This window comes from Salvelinus namaycush, chromosome 36 (genome assembly GCF_016432855.1).
Source record: "Salvelinus namaycush isolate Seneca chromosome 36, SaNama_1.0, whole genome shotgun sequence".
NCBI lineage: Eukaryota > Metazoa > Chordata > Actinopteri > Salmoniformes > Salmonidae > Salvelinus > Salvelinus namaycush.
The window spans coordinates 26,834,960-26,842,090 of NC_052342.1; positions in this window are offsets into that span (position 1 = coordinate 26,834,960).

The following is a 7,131-nucleotide window of genomic DNA, read 5'->3' on the forward strand; positions in this document are numbered from 1 at the left end:
TCATTGCCTTTCTTTTCCTGTTTCAGAAAAATGTATTTCTGATGCGATCCAGTAACCTGCGTTCCAAATGGCTTCCTATATATATTTAAATAAATATATATATATATATATAGGGATTATGTATATACTACCATTCAAAAGTTTGGGGTCACTTAAATGTACTTAAAAAATATATATAAAAAAAAAAATTTGATCAGAAATACAGTGTAGACATTTAATGTTGTAAATGACTACTGTAGCTGGAAACGGCTCATTTTTTAAAAGAAAATCTACATAGGCGTACAGAGGCCCATTATCAGCAACTATCACTCCTGTGTTCCAAAGGCACGTTGTGTTAGCTAATCCAAGTTTATCATTTTGAAAGGCACTGGACAGAGAAACTCTGCCTAGAAGGCCAGCATCCCGGAAGTTGCCTCTTCACTGTTGACGTTGAGACTGGTGTTTTGCGGGTACTATTTAATGAAGCTAGCAGTTGAGGACTTGTGCGGCGTCTGTTTCTCAAACTAGACACTAATGTACTTGTCCTCTTGCTCAGTTGTGCACCGGGGCCTCCCACTCTTTCTATTCTGGTTAGAGCCAGTTTGCGCTGTTCTGTAAAGGGAGTAGTACACAACGTTGTACGAGATCTTCAGTTTCTTGGAAATTTCTCGCATGGAATAGCCTTCATCTCTCAGAAGGAAAAGACTGACGAGTTTCAGAAGAAAGTTCTTTGTTTCTGTCCATTTTGAGCCTGTAATCGAACCCACAAATGCTGATGCTCCAGATACTCAACTAGTCTAAAGAAGGCCAGTTGTAATTGCTTCTTTAAGCAGCACAGTTTTCAGCTGTTCTAACATGATTGCAAAAGGGTTTTCTAATGATCAATTAGCCTTTTAAAATGATAAACTTGGATTAGCTAACACAACGTGCCATTGGAACACAGGAGTGATGGTTGCTGATACTGGGCCTCTCTAAGCCTATATACAGTTGAAGTTGAAAGTTTACATACACTTAGGTTGGAGTCATTAACTTGTTTTTCAACCACTCCACAAATTTCTTGTTAACAAACTGTAGTTTTCATTCAAATATTTTTATAATGGTGTATAGGAACAAACTATAGTTTTGGCAAGTCTGTTATCTACTTTGTGCATGACACAAGGAATTTTTGTTTACAGACAGATTATTTCACTTAAAATTCACTGTATCACAATTCCAGTGGGTCAGAAGTTTATGTAACGGATGTGAAATGGCTAGCTAGTTAGCGGGTACGCGCTAGTAGCATTTCAATCAGTTACGTCACTTGCTCTGAAACCTAGAAGTAGTGTTGCACCTTGCTCTGCAAGGGCCGCGGCCTTCTGTGGAGCGATGGGTAACGACGCTTCGTGGGTGACTTTTACATACACTAAGTTGACTGTGCCTTTAAACAGCTTGGAAAATTCAAGAAAATTGTCATGGCTTTAGACGATTCTGATAGGCTAATTGACATAATTTGAGTCAATTGGAGGTGTACTTGTGGATGTATTTCAAGGCCTACCTTCAAACTCAGTGCCTCTTTGCTTGACATCATGGGAAAATCTAAAGAAATCAGCCAAGACCTCAGAAAAAAAATTGTAGACCACAAGTCTGGTTCATCCTTGGGAGCAATTTCCAAACGCCTGAAGGTACCACGTTCATCTGTACAGACAATAGTACGCAAGTATAAACACCATGGGACCAAGCAGCCGTCATACCGCTCAGGAAGGAGACGCATTCTGTCTCCTAGAGATGAACGTACTTTGGTGCGAAAATTACAAATCAATCCCAGAACAACAGCAAAGGACCTTGTGAAGATGCTGGAGGAAACAGGTACAAAAGTATCTATATCCACAGTAAAAAGAGTCCTATATCGACATAACCTGAAAGGCCGCTCAGCAAGGAAGAAGCCACTGCTCCAAAACTGCCATAAAAAAGCCAGACTATGGTTTGCAACTGCACATGTGGACAAAGATTGTACTTTTTGGAGAAATGTCCTCTGGTCTGATGAAACAAAAATATAACTGTTTGGCCATAATGACCATCGTTATGTTTGGAGGAAAAAGGGGGAGGCTTGCAAGCCGAAGAACACCATCCCAACCGTGAAGCACGGGGGTGGCAGCATCATGTTGTGGGGGTTCTTTGCTGCAGGAGGGACTGGTGCACTTCACAAAATAGATGGCATCATGAGGCCGGAAAATTATGTGGATCTATTGAAGCAACATCTCAAGACATCAGTCAGGAAGTTAAAGCTTGGTCGCAAATGGGTCTTCCAAATGGACAATGACCCCAAGCATACTTCCAAAGTTGTGGCAAAATGGCTTAAGGACAACAAAGTCAAGATATTGGAGTGGCCATCACAAAGCCCTGACCTCAATCCTATAGAACATTTGTGGGCAGAACTGAAAAAGCGTGTGCGAGCATGGAGGTCTACAAACCTGACTCAATTACACCAGCTCTGTCAGGAGGAATGGACCAGAATTCACCCAATTTGTGGGAAGATTGTGGAAGGCTATCTGAAACGTTTGACCCAAGTTAAACAATTTAAAGGCAATGCTACCAAATACTAATTGAGTGTATTTAAACTTCTGACCCACTGGGAATGTGATGAAATAAATAAAAGCTGAAATAAATAATTCTGTACTATTATCCTGACATTTCACATTCTGAAAATAAAGTTGATGATCCTAACTGACCTAAGACAGGGAATGTTTACTAGGATTAAAGGAGAGGGGGTACAAAAATGATCAGATTAATATTGCCATTGCCATTTTCAAGGGCAGTCTCGCAAAAAGACGCATTCTTGCATTCTAACTACCGTTAGAATCGTTCACAAACATTGGCACATTCTAAAATCCGATGATAGTCTCGGTAATGTGTTTTCGGACCTTCCCTTGGTCGTATTCTCGCAGGGCAGAAATCTCAGAGACCAATTGGTACACTCTGATTTACCACCCCAAGATATTCCTGAACAACGTCTATTTGCGCCCCTACTGGATGGAAATTACAAGTGTAATGGCTGTGCTCAATGCAATGGCACTTATAAATGCAGATCCTTCAAACACCCACAAACAGGGAAATCGATCCCAATCAAAGGTGTTATTACGTGCTCCACTAAGGCAGTTATTTATCTTATAACTTGTCCTTGTGGTAAAAATGATGTGGGTAAAACAAAGCGTGAATTAAAAGTACGTATCTCAGAGCATCGTAGCACCATTAGGTGCCAAAACTTGACTTACCCAGTTGCGGCCCACTTTTTGGAGGCAGGCCACTCGATTTCGTCTCTGCGTTATATTGGCATTGAACATGTCACCCTCCCTAGGAGAGGGGGTGACCTTGATAATTTATTGTTAAAACGAGAGGCTGCCTGGATCTTTAACTTAAAGACCCTTGCTCCCTTCGGTCTCAACGTAGACTTTGATCTGAAGCCATTCTTGTAATTATTGTGACTTTGCCATTGTAATTGTTTGTAAGCTTGTGTAGTATAAAATGAATCTATAATCGTATGCTATCCATTTGTTTTTTGTATGACGTTCTTTGTATGCCATTTTAATATTTGAGAATTAACCAATGATATTAGGCCACTCTTGGCCATGATTACAGACACCTGTGTGTCTTTTGACACTATATAAACGAGTCATCCTGCAGTGTTTGTGATTACACCCAGATGAAGACAGCTTGTCTGTCGAAACGTTGGACATTACATTTTTGCATCTGAGCTCTTAGAGTGTGCGGCTCTCCTTTGTTTTCAAGTTTTCTACTCCGCTGGCCAGCACCTCGCCTAAATAGGTGTGCGTATATTTTTCTTCTAGACTACTAGGATTAAATGTCAGGAATAGTGAAGAACTGAGTTTAAATGTATTTGGCCAAGGTGTATGTAAACTCCCGACTTCAACTGTAGATATTCCCAGCTACAATAGTAATTTACAACATTAACAATGTCCAATGTATTTCTGATCAATTTGATTGTTATTTTAAAGTACAAGAAATGTGCTTTTCTTTCAAAAATAAGGACATTTCTGTGACCCCAAACTTTTGAACGGTAGTGTATTTTTATACACTGTGTGTTTATTTGGAAAGTATTCAGACCACAGAGGAACTATGGAGCTCTTTCAGAGTGACCATCAGGTTCTTGATCCCCTAACCTGAACAAGGCCCTTCTCCCCCGATTGCTCAGTTTGGCCCGGCGGCCAGATCCAGGAAGTGTCTTGGTGGATTTGTACTTCTTCCATTTAAGAATAATGGAGACGACTGTGTTATTGGGGACCTTCAATGCTGCAGAAATGTTTTGGTACCCTTCCCCAGATCTGTGACTCGACACAATCCGGTCTCAGAGCTTTACGGACAATTCCTTCGACCTCGGCTTGGTTTTTGCTCTGACATGCTCTGTCAACTGTGGAACCTTATATAGACAGGTGTGTGCCTTTCCAAATCATGTCCAATCAATTGAATTTACCACAGGTGGACTCCAATTAAGTTGAAGAAACATCTCAAGGATGATCAATGGAAACAGGATGTACCTGAGCTCAATTTCGAGTCTCATCGCAAAGGGTCTGAATACTTATGTAAATAAGTTATATTTTTTATAAATTAGCAAAAAAAAATGACAAACCTGTTTTCACTTTGTTATTGTTGTCTATTGTTGTCTATTGTTATAGAGTCTCAATGCACTGTATACACATATGCACTATACATACATACACTATATTCAAATAAAATATTAATGGTCACATACGGTGGCTTGTGAAAGTATTCATCCCCCTTGGCATTTTTCCTATTTTGTTGCCTTACAACCTGGAATTAAAATAGATTTTTGGGGGGTTTGTATCATTTGATTTACACAACATGCCTACCACTTTGAAGATGCAAAACTTGAGTGTGCATAACTATTCACCCCCCCCCAAAGAGTCAATACTTTGTAGAGCAATTAGAGCTGCAAGTGTCTTGGGGTATGTCTCTAAGCTTGGCACATCTAGCCACTGGGATTTTTACCCATTCTTCAAGGCAAAACTGCTCCAGCTCCTTGAAGTTGGATGGGTTCCGCTGGTGTACAGCAATCTTTAAGTCATACCACAGATTCTCAATTGGATTGAGGTCTGGGCTTTGACTAGGCCATTCCAAGACATTTAAATGTTTCCCCTTAAACCACTCAAGTGTTGCTTTAGCAGTATGCTTAGGGTCATTGTCCTGCTGGAAGGTGAACCTCCGTCCCAGTCTCAAATCTCTGGAAGACTGAAACAGGTTTCCCTAAACAATTTCCTTGTATTTAGCGCCATCCATCATTCCTTAAATTCTGACCATTTTCCCAGTCCCTGCCAATGGAAAACATCCCCACAGCATGATGCTGCCACCACCATGCTTCACTGTGGGGATGGTGTTCTCGGGGTGATGAGAGGTGTTGGGTTTGCACCAGACATAGCATTTTCCTTGATAGCCAAAAAGCAAAATTTTAGTCTCATCTGACTAGAGTACCTTCTTCCATATGTTTGGGGAGTCTACTACATGCCTTTTGGCGAACACCAAACGTGTTTGCTTATTTTTTTCTGGACACTCTTCCGTAAAGCCCAGCTCTGTGGAGTGTACGGCTTAAAGTGGTCCTATGGACAGATACTCCCATCTCCGCTGTGGAACTTTGCAGCTCCTTCAGGGTTATCTTTGGTCTCTTTGTTGCCTCTCTGATTAATGCCCTCCTTGCCTGGTCTGTGAGTTTTGGTAGGCGGCCCTCTCTTGGCAGGTTTGTTGTGGTGCCATATTCTTTCCATTTTGTAATAATGGATTTAATGGTGCTCCGTGAGATGTTCAAAGTTTCGGATATTTTTTTATAACCCAATTCTGATCTGTACTTCTCCACAACTTTGTCCCTGACCTGTTTGGAGACCTTGGTCTTCATTGTGCCCCTTGCTTAATGGTGTTACAGACTCTGGGGCTTTTCAGAACAGGTGTATATATAAGGAGATCATGTGACAGATCATGTGACACTTAGATTGCACACAGGTGGACTTTATTTAATGAATTATCTGAAGGTAATTGGTTGCACCAGATCTTATTTAGGTGCTTCATAGCAAAGGGGGTGAATACATATGCACGCACCACTTTTCCGTTTGTATTTTTTTTTCATATATATTTTTTTCATTTCACTTCACCAATTTGGACTATTATGTCCTTGTCCATTACATGTAATCCCAATAAAAATCCATTTAAATTACAGGTTGTAATGCATCAAAATAAGAAAAACGCCAAGGGGGTGAATACTTTGCAAGGCACTGTACATGTGTTTAGCAGATGGTAATGTGGGTGTAGCGAAATGCTTGTGCTTCTAGCTCCGACAGTGCTGTAATATCTAACAAGTAATATCTATAATTACACAACATATACCCAATACACACACATCTAAAGTAAAGGAATGGAATTAAGAATATATAAATATATGGATGAGCAATATCAGAGCGACATAGACTAAGATACAGTAGAATAGTACAGAATACAGTATATACATATGAGATGAGTAATGCATAGACTAAGATACAGTAGAATAGTATAGAATACAGTATATAAATATGAGATGAGTAATGCATAGACTAAGATATAGTAGAATAGTATAGAATACAGTATATACATATGAGATGACTAATGCAAAATATGTAAACATTATTAAAGTGACATTATTAAAGTAACTAGTGATCTATTTATTAGTGGCCAATGATTTCAAGTCTGTATGTAGGCAGCAGCCTCTCTGTGCTAGTGATGGCTGTTTAACAGTCTGATGGCCTTGGCACCTGCACTGACCTCGCCTTCTGGATGATAGCGGGGTGAACAGGCAGTGGCTCAGGTGGTTGTTGTCCTTGATGATCTTTTTGGCCTTCCTGTGACATCGGGTGCTGTAGGTGTCATGGAGGGCAGGTAGTTTGCCCCCGGTAATGCGTTGTGCAGACCGCACCACCTTCTGGAGAGCCCTGCGGTTGAGGGCAGTGCAGTTGCCGTACCAGGCGGTGATACAGCTTGACAGGATGCTCTCGATTGTGCATCTGTAAAAGTTGTAGGTTTTTAGGTGACAAGCCGAATTTCCTCAGCCTCCTGAGGTTGAAGAGGCACTGTTGCACCTTCTTCACCACCCTGTCTGTGTGAGTTGACCATTTCAGT